The 15,840-nt window shown below is 42.3% G+C and overlaps 1 long non-coding RNA gene across 1 annotated transcript in view; it reads left to right on the top strand.

Moving 5' to 3' along the window:
* The first annotated feature begins 365 nt into the window (after positions 1 to 365).
* LOC116535150 overlaps positions 366 to 15,840 on the top strand; it is a 17,166-nt gene continuing 1,691 nt past the window's right edge. Inside the window, exons 1-2 of the long non-coding RNA XR_004262063.1 lie at positions 366 to 1,119; positions 4,474 to 4,531. This is a non-coding gene — a long non-coding RNA (uncharacterized LOC116535150). The remainder of the gene's footprint in view (positions 1,120 to 4,473; positions 4,532 to 15,840) is intronic.

The following is a 15,840-nucleotide window of genomic DNA, read 5'->3' as shown; positions in this document are numbered from 1 at the left end:
TGTGGTTCAGTGGTTGGAAACTCCTTCAGGGTCAGGCAATATGAGGCTGGCCAGGGTACAGAAACAGAGAAAGGTGAAAAACTGCAGGACTGTAAGGCACCTGACTCCCCAAAGCAGTGGTCACTACCTGGCTTCAGAGGATTGATTCCATGGGAGACTAAAGACACAGTGCTATAAGCCAGTTAGTTTTTTGTTTATTTATTTATTTTGAAACAGCATCGTTCTTGTTGCTAGGCTAGAGTGCAGTGGCACAATCTCAGGTCACTGTAAACTCCATCTCCCTGGTTCAAGCGATTCTCCTGCCTCAGGCTCCCAAGTAGCTGGGATTACAGGTGCCCACCACCATGCCCAGCTAATTTTTGTATTTTTAGGTAGAGACAGGGTTTCACCATGTTGGCCAGGCTGGTCTTGAACTCCTGACCTCAGGTGATCTGCTTGCCTCGGCCTCCCAAAATCCTGGGATTATAGGCGTGAGCCACCGTGTCCAGCGCCAGTTAGAGGAAAAGCCCAATATCTAAATGCTTATATGAAATCTGATTTCATAATGTTGGATCAAATTTTATCATGTTGAGTCAAGTGCTGAACAAAGGTGACCACAGTTGGCAGCTGTTTTATGGGCAGCATGGCGCTAGCAAGGCTCTCTGAGCAGAGACAACATGGACGCTTTCTCTTTCTCTTCCTCTTCTCTGCCTCCACCTCTTGCTTCCCCCCTCCCTGCCTCCTCTGAGGTGAGGTTCTCTCCAGCAGCCATGGCAAGAATGCTTTTGAATGGAGCGGAGGGTAGCACAAGGCAGGTAAGGTAGACATCACCTAATTGCAGGAAAGCCAGGTAGAATGTTCTGGTCACAGTCAGGATTTGATTGCTTGTGAGTTGGAATTAAGGCAATAACAGTGAGGATGGAAAGGTGGGCTGAATGCTGGAATGATTTCTCAGGTGGAATCACGGGACTGGCTCCTGATTGGATAAGGCCACAGGTGGGTGTTAGGAAAGGGAGTGATTTTGCGTGAGTCAAAGTCACCATCTGGGATCTTGGCAGCTGAACCTACTCCACAGGGGTGTTCTGTTGAACAGAAGGGATTAAAATTTCTTTCGAATCGGTTTTCAGTTCTTAAGAAAATGTAAGTACTTATACTCAAAGCCAGATTTCCGCCTCCTTTTGGAGAAAAAGAAATCTGAGAGTATTATGCATATATTCCAATAAAGCAACAACAGCTGGAGCTCAGGGGTGGGGTCGGGCTTGGGTATGGGGGGAGGTACAAGATTCCCCAGTATTTCCTTGCCCCACCTGCCTTCTGTAAGTATTTGAGTCTGTGACCCATAAGAAAACTGGTTGTGCAAGTCATAGGAATATACGAGATCATTCATGCAGAACAAGGAGAATTACAGGCAACAACCACATTTCAGGACAGACAGCAGAGGGGAAGATTGCAAAAGGGATTGAGAAGCATGGGCTGGGAGAGAGGGAAAGCAACAAGAAGGCAACGTGGAGTAAAAGATAGAAGAGAGGAACCTGCTGTATGGGGCTACTGAAGAGCCGAGTAGCATGCGGTTGAAATGGGCTGTTCATGTAAATGTGCCACGTTGTGGTGGTGGTGAGGTTGTCGGAGCCTATTAATGTTAAAAGGAAAAGTGCGCGCTCAATCAGCCTGCAGGTGCAATTCTCTTTATCTGCCCTAGGGAAATGAAATTCTCACAGGTGCACAGGGAGAAGGGGTAAAGGGTGCCCTTTGTTGCATTATCGATTGTTATAGTGAAGAACTAGAAACAACCTGAATGTCCATCAGGAGTTCGAGACCAGCCTGGCCAACATGGTGAAACCCTGTCTCTACTAAAAACACAAAAATTAACCGGGCATGATGGAGGACGCCTGTAATCCCAGCTACTTGGTAGGCTGAGGCAGGAGAATTGCTTGAAACCCGGGAGGTGGAGGTTGCAGCGAGCAGAGATCGTGGCACTGCACTCCAGCCTGGGCAACAGAGCAAGACTCCATCTCAAAAAAAAAAAAAAAAACAAAAACCCAAACAAAATGAAACACTCACACAAAAGTAGAGTTATAGGTAAATACAGCGTTATAGGTAGCCTGTGCTGTGGCTTCCTCCCCTCTCCTCCTCCCTTCTCTTCCCCTCTCATTTCCACCTCCACTTCTTTAGAAACAGGATCTGAAGAAAATGCATCGCATGTGCAATACTAGATACTCTTGATGTTCCTGAGATTGGGAACAAGTGGTTAACAGTGAATTTAATATTCACCTTTAAGTTGTTAATGACTATTTTAACGAAGAAAGTGCTGTTCTGTGTCACTTGTGCAATTAGAAACGAATGTAAAGCATAGCACAATGGATTTAGCGTTTTGCAAGAGCTGTTTCAGCAGTGGTGGGAGTGCGAACATAGATTACAACGTTTTGTGAAATAAATGGGAGGTAAAGCGGCAGAAATTGAAATTGAGGGGAAGAGCAACGTAAGGCTGCAGGGTGGCTGGGATGGGGTAGGGGAAGAGAGTCAAGGGGAACTTCTGTGTTGGTTCGCTTTTAACTGGGGTGACCCAAAAGCTCACTGAAAGGGCACGTTCCCTTCTCCTCAGAGGGCGTTGCTGCTGCAGTTCAGCAATGGAATTTGTTTCTGAGTTGAGATCACTCCTGTAATTTACATCCCAACTCTTCTGATCCAGAAAAGCCTAGAAGGAAGTTGGTGGGAAATATAAGTAGTTTGATTGGTGAGATCAAACTATAATCTCTGTATAAAGGCTAAACATTTGTATGGGAGAAATGCTGTTTGAAATAGGATACAAAGGCATGTCCACCGATGGAGAAATTATTAAATGTTATAATAATCTATGGGTAGACTATTAGGTAGTTATTAAAAATAATGTTTTCCAAGTTTTAGAAAACTTTTAGAACATGGGAAAATGCTGGTAATACAATGATGAATTTTTAAAAGTGCATGCTCCAAAACTTTTTATGCAGTTGAGTGCTTACAAAATAATATTTATGCATAAGGAAAAAAAAAAAGAAAAAGTAGTTAAAATGTTAACAGTGGTTCTCTCTGGGTGATGGGGAATTGGTGATTCTATTTTTCATGCATTTCTGTTGACACAACAATTTTCCATCAAAAACATGATTACTTTTATAATTCCCCGAAGGAACTGTTTTTAAAACTGTAGTTTGAAAATCATTTAGGAGGGAAGGCAGCCAAGGAAGGGTTCCTGTTTGGCAAAGAATCACGCAGGCAGGCCCAAAGCAGCCTGGGCTTGGAGTTTGGAGTCTTTTTTTCTCCCACCTTTTCCCCAAATATCAAATGTCAGGCTTCTACACAGTGAAAAGGACCTAGAACCATCAACTTTCTCAAGACTGGGTAACAAAAGTCAATGCTTTCCTGCTCCCAACTCAAGGGGCTGTTGTGTGTTCTTAACTTTGTAAGAGAAACAGAGCTCTAGGGAACTGTAGACACAAGCTAGCAACAAAGATGTGGCCTCTGTCTCCTCAGGCTGACCTGAGCAAGTTGTGTGATTCACAGAGAGAAGAACTTTGCCCACCTCCCTCATACTGACTGGACCCCCACCCCCACTTTTCCCTGCATGGCAGGAGCGGTTGCAGCCTTGTGATTAAGTCTGTAAACTGGGAATTACACACTCCCATTTGGAATCCTTGTTTTTTTTGCTTAACAGTTCCTGTGGCTTCTGGCAAATTCTGCAAGTTCTTTACACCTCAGTTTTCTCATATGTAGAAAGGGGATGAAGAACCCCACCTCACTGGGTTCCTCTGAAGATTAAATGGAATAAATCATAGAGGAGAACATGCAGCAGTCACTGAATCAGTGATTTCATTCTCAGGTTCTCTAATTTTGTTTTCTTTTCATCTAGCCTTATGGCCATAATTCAAGTGATAAAATCAGAAAGGAAATGGCTGGCTGTGGTGGCTCTTGCCTGTAATCCCAGCACTTTAGGAGGTGAGGTGGGAATATTCCCTGAGGCCAGGAGTTTGAGACCAGCCTAAGCAGCATAGCTCAAAACATTCTCTACAAAAAAATTTAAAGGATTAGCTGGACATGGTCTTAGGAAGCTAAGGCGGAGGATCTCCTGAGCTTAGGAGTTTGAGGCTGCAGTGAGCCATGACTGTGCCACTGCATTCCAGCCTGGGTGACAGACCCTGTCTCAAAAAAAAAAAAAAAAAAAAAAAGAGATTTGAGGAGAAAGATTCTCTTTTTAATCTGCAGCAGATTTTTAAAGCAAGGATCCCACATTGCAGGTTTGGCAGTCACTCGTTCAAATCAACGAACACATCTGTGGAACACTGTCGTGTGCTGAAGCTTCCTTTCAGTTTACAATCAGATTTCACAGATATTTTATGATTCTGCCACATTTTCTTCAAATAGATCCTGAAAACAGCCATTCCTCCTTGCCTCTTCTGTGACCATGCTAATCTAAGGTAGCATCGTCTCTCACTAAAGGATAGTTTTCATTCTTCCCACTTACAGGGAACTTCAGAATCAACCAAAGTAGGAGAAGAACCACTCTGGAGAGTGTTAGCATGAGGTATGGAAGCCCAGGGACTTTGGAGGCGAGGAGACCTGGGACCCTGAACCCTGCCTTGGTCAGTTACTCACTTGCCTGCAGTCCCCTGGCAGCAAGTGGCAAAGCCGCTGTTCACACTCACAGCTTCCAGGTTCTGGAGACCGCACTCTGTTTTTTTGTTCATTTTGTTCATTTGTTTGAGACGGAGTCTTGCTTTGTCACCCTGGCTAGAGTGCAGTGGTGGGATCTTGGCTCACTGCAACCTCCACCTCCCAGTTTCAAGCGATTCTCCTGCCTCAGCCTCCCGAGTAGCTGGGATTACAAGCACCTGCCATTGCACCCAGCTAATTTTTGTATTTTTAGTACAGACAGGGTTTCACCATATTGGCCAGGCTGGTCTTGAACTCCTGACCTCGTGATCTGCCCACCGCAGCCTCCCAAAGTGCTGGAATTACAGGCATGAGCCACTGGTTCCGGCCCACACTCTGGACCACGAGTCTTAGTCTTCCATTATAGAGCGAGCGTCAATGTGCAGCCGCGGTTTCTGCATTACTAGGGAAGTGCCTCTCTTGGAGGTCTATAAACGTTACCATTAAAAAGATTGTTGTGACTCACCCTTCCTCTCTGCTTTACCAGCACCACGAGGGAGAAATTTATGCATCCAACAGTTCCTAAGATTTGGGGACTGCTGCTTTAGAAAATTACAATATGTAGCTATGAAATTTTCAGCTGCAGCCTTTTATTTTATTTATTATTATTATTTTTTGAGACAGAGTCTCACTCTGTTGCCCAAGCTGGAGTGCAGTGAGTGGCACGGTCTCAGCCCAGCTCAACCTCTGCCTTCTGGGTTCAAGTGATTCTACTGCTTTAGCCTCCCAAGCTGGGATTACATGGCTAATTTTTGTATTTTTAGTAGAGATGGGGTTTCGCCATGTTGGCTAGGCTCTGGTCTCAAACTTTTACCTTTAGGTGATCCTTCCACCTTGGCCTCCCATAGTGCTGGGATTACAGGAGTGAGCCACCGCATCCAGCCCACTGTGGCTTTCTAAAGCCAGACTGAGAGTTAACCAGATCTGCTGAGGTCTTCCCTTACTTACACCTACTAAAGGTGAATTGATTGTTCTTTTTGTTAATGAATACATCAAAATACTCATACTTTTATTAACCTCAGATAAAAGATCAATACAGTGTTAGAGGAGTTGTTTCTAATACAACTTTTTCGAAAGAGGGAGAAGCAGCTTTTCAAAATGAAAATGAGGCCACTGTTTCATTCACGTCACTGTCGTCTTGTGAAGTTCATTTTAGGCCGGGTGTGGTGGCTCACGCCTGTAATCTCAGCTCTTAGGGAGGCAGACGTGAGAGGGTAGCCTGAGCCCAGGAGTTCAAGACCTGCCTGGGCAATATAGTGAGACCCTATTCTCCACCAAAAGGAAAAAGAAAAGACAAAAAAAAAAAATAAGTGTGAAGTTCATTTTATTTTATTATTGAGATTTAGTCTTGTTCTGTTGCCCAGACTGGAGTAGTGTAATCTTGGCTCACCACAACCTCTGCCTCCTGGATTCAAGCGATTCTTCTGCCTCAGCTTCCCGAGTAGCTGGGACTACAGGCATGCATAGCCATATCTGGCTAATTTTTGTATTTTTAGTTGAGATGGGGTTTTACCATGTTGGCCAGGCTGGTCTTGAACTCCTGACCTCGTGATCTGCCTGCCTTGGCCTCCCGAAATGCTGAGATTATAGGCATGAGCCACCGTGCCCAGCCAAGTTCATTTTATTACAACCTGATCCTATAAAAATAATCTCATTTTAGTTTAACTTTTTTAGGCTCCCTTACAGATAACTTGAAAGTTTAGCTGAGAGTATTTATTTCCAAATTCCACAGTTGTCTTAAGAAATTTTAGAAAAAAAGCAAAACACTGTGTACAAAATGGTTCAATGTGGTGTTATCTAAAATAGTATGGTTTGTAGTAATTCCATGTATAATAGTACAGCAAAAGAAAAATGACTTATGTGAGGCTTGTTACATTGACACCATGAGATATCTTGTAGCCATAAAATTGTAATTGTGTAGTTTATGAGAAAAAAAAAAACCCAAAGCGAAATATATCTGATATAATTTTAGGTACACAAAGCATAAAACAAAATAGTTTCCACTGAATTCGGCAGTTAGCCAGCGAGCCTTTTATTGAGTGCCTGCTCTATGCCAGCTACTTTCGTAAGTATAAAATGATCAATGTTGAAACTATTTGCAGGGACTGTGTAAAGTTAAGATTGTGCCAGGGAAATGAGATTATGATGGTTTCTTTTCCATTCTCTCCTCTGACATTTAAAAATATGTTGTGGTTTCATAATAACAAAAAATACATATCTGAAACAGCATCAGGATAAAAATTGCAGATGCTGATTTTGTGCTAACTTGATACAAGGCACTGCTCTGAGCAGTGCGTGTCTGTTTCTGACTTATTTCTATGATGATGGTATTATTACCATAGAATAACACCATTATTATCATAATAGCACCACCCCATTTTCTGGTGAAGAAGCTGAGACAGGATGGTCAAGTTCAGTGTCTTAGCTTGAACAAGCTCTCCCACGTAGCTCAGTGGGAGAGATGGTTTTTTTTTTTTTTTTTTTTTTTTTTCATGGAGTCTCGCTCTGTCCCCAGACTGAAGTGCAGTGGCATAATCTCAGCTCACTGCAACCTCTGCCTCCCGGGTTCAAGCCATTCTCCTGCCTCAGCCTCCTGAGTAGCTGGGACTATAGCCATGCACCACCATGTCCAGCTAATTTTTTTGTATTTTTAGTAGAGATGAGGTTTCACCATGCGAGGATGGTCTTGATCTGCCAACTTCGTGATCCACTCGCCTCAGCCTCCCAAAGTGCTGGGATTATAGGCGTGAGCCACTGCGCCTGGTGAGAGCTGAGTTTTAGAATCCATGTTCTTAACCATCCATGTGATTCAAGAGAATCACACAAGGGTCTGCAACACAATGATGCATGTGGCATCTCCCATCATATATTCTGGACATTTGGCCTTTGGAGTGGCTCCCTCCCATTATTCTGGGGTGTTCTGTGCTTTTCTTATTCATCACTCCCCTAGACCTTTACTTACAAGCAATACTCAGTCAGGAGTTGACTAAATCAAACAATTTCCCTCTCATAAAAGAGCCCAAGGATAATGTTCACTTTTTTTTCTTTTGAAAGTCTCTGTCAGCTCCCTGAGATTTTCACAGAATTTTTCCTGCATGCCCAGCACTCCAAGTTTCAACAGACAAGGCTAACTCAGTTCACCAGACAAGCAAACACTTACACTGAGAAGACAGTGATAAACACAGGAAGTTATTTCACCCTGGGAATATTCCGGAAACCAACTTTGAATAATTGCTTCATGTTCAGTTGGACACAAGTTCACTCCCAGGTTGACTCATGTATGTAAATGCTCCTGACTAGCGTCTGACCACATTGCACACACACCCCTACCTTTCCCAAATGCTAACTACCCAGCTTGAATCAGCCACTCCTGATTCAGAACCCTGAGTTCTTCATCAACCTGGGCTCCTGTCTTTGTCTCCTACCCTCATCCAGTCCAACAGCAAACCCCACCCTCCCTGTCTTCTAAATAGATCCAGAATCTGATCTCTCTTCTCCAACCTGCAGCAGCACCTCTGTCAAATTCCATTCATCACCAAGCTGCCAGACAGCAACAACCTCCAAACGCCTCTCCCAGTTTCTGCCATTGGAAGGCTTGGAGCTGATCTGACTTCAATTTTATTTTTATTTATTGATTTTTTGAGACGAATTCTCTTTCTGTCCCCCAGGCTGGCATGCAGCGGTGCGATCTTGGCTCACTGCAACCTCTGCCTCCCAGGTTCAAGCAATTCTCTGCCTCAGCCTCCTGAGTAGCTGGGATTATAGGTGCCTGTCACCACGCCCCACTAAGTTTTTTGTATTTTTAGTAGTGACAGGGTTTCACTATCTTAGCTAGGCTGGTCTTGAACTCCTGACTTCAGGTGATCCACCTGCTTCAGCCTCCCAAAGTGCTGGGATTACAGGAGTGAGTCACCGCACCTGGCCCTGACTTGAATTTTAAAAGACTCATTCTGGCCGCTGCGTGGAGGGCATAACTGCAGAGTTAGCAGCTTGAAACAATACCCATTTGCTGTCTAACACTTTGAGACCCTGGGTACAAGTTAGCTGGGTCCTTCGCTTTGAGTCTCACTAGGCTGAAATCAACACGTTGGTCAGGGTTGTAACCTCATCTGAGGACTGGGTCCTCTTCTGAGCTCACTGTTTTTTGACAGAATTCTGTTCCTGGCAGTTGTAGGACTGAGGTTCTCCGCTCCTAGAGCTCCTACTTGGCTGTGATGTTGCTTTCTCTGCAGCACAGCAATTTGTAATGTGTCCTATACAAGGCCACGGGACAACAGCTGCTGCCGCTTTCCTCGCTCCCTTTTCTTTGAGACAGTCTCGCTCTGTCACCCAGGCTGGAGTACAGTGGTGTGATCTCGGCTCACTGCAACCTCCCCCTCCTGAGTTCAAACAATTCTGCCTCAGCCTCCCAAGTAGCTGGGAGCATAGGCATGTCCCACCATACCTGGCTAATTTTTTTGTATTTTTAGTAGAGACGGGATTTCACCATATTGGCCAGGGTGGTCTCTAACTCCTGACCTTGTGATCTGCCTGCCTCAGTCTCCCAAAGTGCTGGGATTATAGGCGAGAGCCACTGCGCCCGGCCTGTTTCCCTAGTTCTTTTTAAGGGATCACCTGATTAAACCAGGCCTAACCAGGATAATCTTCCTCTTGATTAAATCAAAGTCAACTGACTGGGGACCTTAGATACAACATTCTTTTACCTTTGTCATATAACTTAATCATAGTAGTGCTATCTCATCCATTCAAAGGTCCAGTCACTGTTGCAGGTAAGGGGATTATAGAGGCCATGTATATCAGGGCAAGGAGGGGACAGTCTTGGGAATCACTTTAGAATTCTGCCTACCGCAATATGAAGCTTTATATTCCTTAGAATACCTTATAGGATTGGTGGTCCTCTGGGAAATGCTTTGAGAAATGTGCTTTCTGTTCTTCAATTCATCAACCTCATTCCTTTTTTTTTTTTTTTTTTTTTAGATGGAGTCTAGCTCTGTTGCCGGATTGGAGTGCAGTGGCTCGATCTCTGCTCATTGCAACCTTTGACTCCCTAATTCAAGCAATTCTCGTGCCTCAGCCTCCCCAATAGCTGAGATTACAGGCACGTGCCACCATGCCCAGCTAATTTTTTGTATTTTTACTAGACATAAGGTTTCACCATGTTGGCCAGGATGGTCTTGATCTCCTGACCTTGTGATCTGCCAACCTCAGCCTCTGCAAGTGCTGGGATTACAGGCGTGAGCCACTGCACTGAGCCCTCATCAACCTCATTTCTTAAACTAGAGACCATATCTGTAGACAGCTCTGGGGGCTGAGCAGGCAAGAAAAGTTCTGTGGGGATTGTGTAAAAGTGAGACTTATCCCCAGTAAAGGGAGAGGGTCATTTGTTTCCAATATTTTGTTCATGATCCCCCAACTCCCAGTATTTCAAGAGAACATGGAGATCTGAATTTGCGTGTGCATTTTTCTGGTATTTAAATCTTGGAAACAAATTCATGTTTTAACAGAATGTTTTGCCTCTTCCCCAAAGAAACATGCTCTTAGGCTGTACGGGGGAGGCTGCATTTGAAAATTGTTGCTGGAATGATCACTGTCTTTTGAAGGCTACAGTATCCCTATCTGTGACTTGAAACTCTTCTCTGAGGTGTCATTTATGTTTCTACTTGCTTGCATGGTAGAAGTGTTTCTTGAGCTCAGAACAGAAAGTCCACTTTCAGTTTCATCATATTTTTACTCCCTCCTCATATTCCCACGTCCTTCCTGTAGGGGTAAGGGTTTTCACATACACCTGTTCAACCAACCTCAGACTTCTCTGATGATTTTGACCTGCTTTATCTCTGTTAATTTCCTAGCATCCAGCTGTCACGGGGTAAAAAATCGATCTTAGAAAAGTTGCTTGAAGCCTTCTCTTCTGGCAGGAGGGCAGGGGGATTTATTTATGGAGAAAGTTTGCTCTTTCCTTGGAAAATCATGTTAATAGAAATTTAATTACAGAATTAGAAGACTCTCAGGGAGCAAAGTGACAAATTAACCAACTTGGAGGCTAAATGGAAAAACATGTCTCGTGAATGATCAGATTCTGCTACTTCCCTGCTGAAAATGCTCTAGCATCTTCCTATCAAGTTCAAGCTAAAATCCAGGTCTTACCATCATGGCTACAAGCCCTTTCTGGTTTCTGACAGCCTGTTCAACATTATCCAAGAGCACACAAACTTTTTTCAATGTGCCAAATATGCATTCACCTTAGGGCTTATACAGTACCTCTTCCTTTTGTCTGGAATGCTTTTCTTCCTCATAGTTGTATGACTCACTCCCCATTCTGTCAAACTCCCTGGTCAAATGTCACCTTGAAAGAGCCTTTCCTTGATCAACCCAGCAAAATTCACTTGCCCTTTATTCTGTATTACTGCTTTTTCAGTTATTAATAGCACATTCCTCTTTTTGACATCTCATCACTAGTTGTTTGTTAATTGCCTGTTTCCTGTACCAAAATATAAGCTCCTTGAGGGCAAGAACTTTGTTTTGTTCATTTTCTTATTCTAAGAAATTAGAACAGTGCCTGATCCACAGCATGGATTCTCAGTGAATATTTATTGAATGAATGCAAGGATGGATGAACAAATGAATGGTAGGTCTGTTCTTCTAACAATAAGAGGCCTTGCATCTCTGCAAAGAGATGTTTTGTTGTACATTTATTTTCTTTTCATAACTGCCTTCTCATCTTTGTTACCTCCTTGTTTCTGATTTTTCTGGGTTTGATTTGTTTTTATTTTTCTAATTTTCTGAAGTGTGGGCTTAGGTCATTCATTTTCTTCCTCTTATTATCTGATATGTGTATTTAAAGATACAAATTTCCCTATAAGCATAGCTTTAACTGAATCCTACATTTTGATATGTCACATAAATATTTTCTAATTTCTACTGATTTCTCTTAAATCATGAGCTATTTGGATTGCTTTGCTTAATTTCCAATTACTTAGACATTTTCTTATCTTTAGTTATTGATTTCTAGCTAATTCCACTGTGGTCAGAGAACATATTGTGTGCTTTTAGCATTTGAAATTTGTTGAGACCTACTCCATAGTCCAGCATGTGACGATTTTCGTTAAATGCCCCATGTGCAGTTAGACAAAGATGATGCATTTTGCAGTTATTGGTTGCTTTGTTCCACAAATGTCAATTAGGCCAAGTGTGTAAATTTCTCCATTCTCACTAACTTGTCTTTCTGTTTATCAGTTGCTGATAGAAATATGTTAAAGCCTACCTCTATAATTCTGGATTTATTTCTCCTTTTAGATCTGGCAGTTTCTGCTTTAGGTATATTGAAGCTATTCTAGTAGGTGCTGTGGACTTAGAATTGCCTTTCCTGGTAGGACTGACCCTTTTTGTTATTATAAGATATTCCTCTTTATCTTTTATATTGTTTCTTTTCTAAAAGTGTATTTCATCTGATACTAGAATGGCTACACTAGCTTTCTTTTGGTTACCATATTCATGCAATATCTGTTTCTATCTTTTTATTTTCGTCTTGTCTATGTGCTTGTATTTAGGGCTTATCTCATGTAAGAAGATTATATTTGGGTTTTTGTTTTTTTATTTAGTATCAAATCTGTCTTTTGGGAATATTTACTCTATTTGCACTTAAAGTAATGATTAATATAGTACTATCACAATATTAATATATGACTGTTTTTAATTAGTTTCAGCTTTTGTAAGTTCCCCCTTCTCTCCTTTCTGACCTTTTAAATTAATGAGGTCTTTCTTTTCAATCATTGTGCTTCTCCTATTAGCTTGTTATTTCTATATTTTTAATTACCTTATGGACTACAGTTATAATCCCTGACTTATCAGAATGTAAAAAAGTTTGTTAGTTCTCTGGCAATAAAATAATTTGGAACATGTTCAGTGCCTTTTTTTCTTGACTACCTTTTGTGCTATTGCTACCGTGTATTTTAATTCTTCATATATTTTATTTCTTTTTGAGATGGAGTCTTGCTTTGTCATGAAGGCTGGAGTGCAGTAGTGTGATCTTGGCTTACTGCAACCTCTGCCTTCTGGGTTCAAGCAGCCCTCCTGCCTCAGCCTCCAGAGTAGCTGAGACTGCTACTGTGCCACCACGCCTGGCTAATTTTTGTATTTCTAGTAAAGATGAGGTTTCACTATGTTGGCTAGGCTGGTCTCGAACTCCTGACCTCAAGTGATCCACCCACTTTGGCCTCCCAAAATGCTGGGATTACAGGTGTGAGCCACCACCCCCAGCCTTCTACATATATTTTAAATCCCAGAAGACATTATTATGATCTTTTAATATAGTTGGTATTCCTTTAGATTTACCAACACATTTATCCTTCTGCTGCTTTTAATTCTTTCCTACATTTTTATTCTTCCATCTGAGATCATTTTATTTCTTCTTAAAAGGAATCTTTTAGTATTTCTTTTAGTTCGGATCTGTTAGAAACACAGCAATTTAGTTTTTGTTTGTCTGAAAACATAATTACCATCAATTTTGATAACTATTTCTTACTGGGTGTAGAATTATAGGTTGGCAGTTTTTTTTTTTCCAACCCCTTATTTTTTTCTTTCTTCTTTTTTTTCTTTTTCTTTTATTTTTCCATCTTACCTTATGTTTTCTTTTCCTTCTTTCTTTTCTTTTTCTTTTAGGATTTTGTCCTTGGACTTTCATTAGTTCTGCTGAAAAGTCGACTGTCACTCTTACTGTTGCTTTCAATTGAAGTGGAATATTGTACCTCTATTTTAGGATGCCTTCAAGGTTTTTGTCTAGCTTTTATCTTTGTACTCAGTAGGTAGGTGGTCTGCAACTGTGCAGCCATTTTTCCCAAGAGAAATTCTACCTATTAAATGGCTCTGGTTTTCCACAGATGATGTTAGAGGTAGCAACTGGAGATGGAAGGAATGAAGGGAGATCAAATCGAGAGAGGGTAAGATAGGGGAAGTAGCTTTACCTAAGGCAAGTAGGCCCCAGACAATTAGCAGAACGCTGGGCCAAATGAAAGATGTAGAGGGCAGGATGGAGTTTTCTGAAGATAAATGACCCCAGCACTTCAGACACTGTGATGTCCAATATTCATTTTATCTCTCTCTTTATTGTGTTGTATTCATAGCTCTCATTTTATATGTCTCTTTATTTCCCTTAACTAAGTGAGGTCCAGAGAGGATAATCAGCCTATCCAACATCCCACAGCCAGGAAGTGGCCGGCTGACGTTCAAACTCCTGCCAGTGGACTCTAGATCCCCCACTTTTAGCTGCTGAATTCTATTAAAGATCAGAGGCTTTTAAACTTTTCTTACTACAAATCATAATAAGAAATACATTTTGAGTCTCTACACATACATTAGTAATCAAAGCCAACCTTCCACGGATGAGTGTTAGTCACATTACCTGTGATGCCTCATGCCATTTCTATTGTTTTCTATTCCATTCCATTCAATTTCATTTGCTGGGTCAACATAAGTAGGTTGGGCCCTGGCTTCAAATGAAAACCACTGCTAAATACAGGAACTTACCTTAAAGGTTAAAAAAGTACGTTACTCTGGTTAGCCAAGAAAAACTCAGCAAGTGAGAAGGAAGGGGGCAAAAAAGAAAAACAAAAACAAAGGAACGCTTCTTTTTGTCTTTCGGGAATTTTAGTAATAAGACAGCTTTGGATCACCTGTTTTAGATTCTTCTAGTAGACAGCCTCCAGTAGATTCTTTAACATTTCAAATGGCATTGAAAAGTGAGGAAGTTATTCTACCTCTTTGGGAGGCCACCTCAGTCCTCTCTATCCTTTGGAGGGCAGGGCAGCCACTCTATAAACGTTTGTTGCATGAGTCAAGTCAAGGGTCAGACCAGGCTGTCTTAGCGCCTCCCCTGCCCTTCTATTCTCTATGAAGCCACTGGATGAAGAAGGCTGCCACGTTTTCCTCTGGGTCAACATCAACAGCAAAACAATATCCCGAAACGGTCATTTCTTGGACAATAAACAGTTTTCCAGAGCTGCTATCTTAGGCCTCTCTGCCACTGAGGGATTAAAGAAAAATGCACCCCCCTCCAGAATTTCCTGTCCTGTCCTGCGGTTGACTTAAAACATTTTCAACTCCCGCCTCCCCCTTTCTCACCATCTCCCTTCATGGTTAAAGAGGTTATAAATTTGCAAAGGAAATGATTAAGCAAATCCAGAGATCTTGGCCATGGGACCTGATTTTTCAAAGCCCTAGTTTTTGAAAGCTGAAGAAATCTGTCCACTGAAGGATTTGCACATGAGTTTTTTAGTCTTAGGGCTGGGGCATAATTTCCTGTTTTTGTATTCTCAAAACTGTTAAGCTACTTGTGAACAACTGGCCAGCACAGATGAGGGGGGCAGGGGATGCGGAGAGAGGGTTGTGAGCCCAGAGGGGAGGGGAAAGACTGTTTCTCCTCAGTTCTCAGAACCTCTATAAAAATAGAAAGATATATATTTTTTAAACACAGTGAAGTAGAGACAAGGGGTAGAGATTCTAGACATTGAAGTTGGAGGTGTGATGGTAAAGAGGAGAAGAAACACGTTTTAGCAGGAACTTGAATAAGCTGATTGACACTCAAAGAACAGTGTGTTTCCAACAGCATGAAGATGTATTAGACACTCATTCTGTACTTTGCGTGGAATACATTATTAGATCCCCACAGCAACTCAATGAGGTGGATTCTGCTAGTGTCTCCATTTTATGGATGTGAAAGTGAAGCTTGAAGAAGTTAAGGAACTTGCTCAAAGCCACGTGGCTAGCAAGTAGCAGAACTGGGATTCCAACCAAGGCTGTTTGGACCCAGAGCCTGTGTTCATAAATACTGCTCTGTTCTGAAGATAAAGGAGGAGACAAGGATGTCAGCATGACCGTAACATACATGTTCATTTACTTGGAGTCAGGGAAGGCGGTGGGAGCCTAATCAAGGTTGCCCCTTCCCTGCCCTTCCCTTCTCTTCCCTCTCTTCATTCCTTTCCCTTCTTCCCTTCCCTTCCTTTTTCTTCTGTTCCCTTCCCTTCCCTTCCTTTCTTCCCTTCCCTTTCCTTACCTTCTTCTCCTCCCTTCCCTTCTTCTTTTCCCTTCCGTTCCTTTCTTTTCTGTTCCCTCCATAAATCTTCTCCTATTTATGGATGCCCCCTTCCCTTCCCTTCCCTTCCCTTCCCTTCCCTTCCCTTCCCTTCC

This window comes from Sapajus apella, unplaced genomic scaffold (genome assembly GCF_009761245.1).
Source record: "Sapajus apella isolate SASKATOON/1434 unplaced genomic scaffold, GSC_monkey_1.0 scaffold92, whole genome shotgun sequence".
Classification (NCBI taxonomy): domain Eukaryota; kingdom Metazoa; phylum Chordata; class Mammalia; order Primates; family Cebidae; genus Sapajus; species Sapajus apella.
Note: the sequence above shows the minus strand (reverse complement) of the source record. Positions and strands in the feature narration are given on the sequence as shown.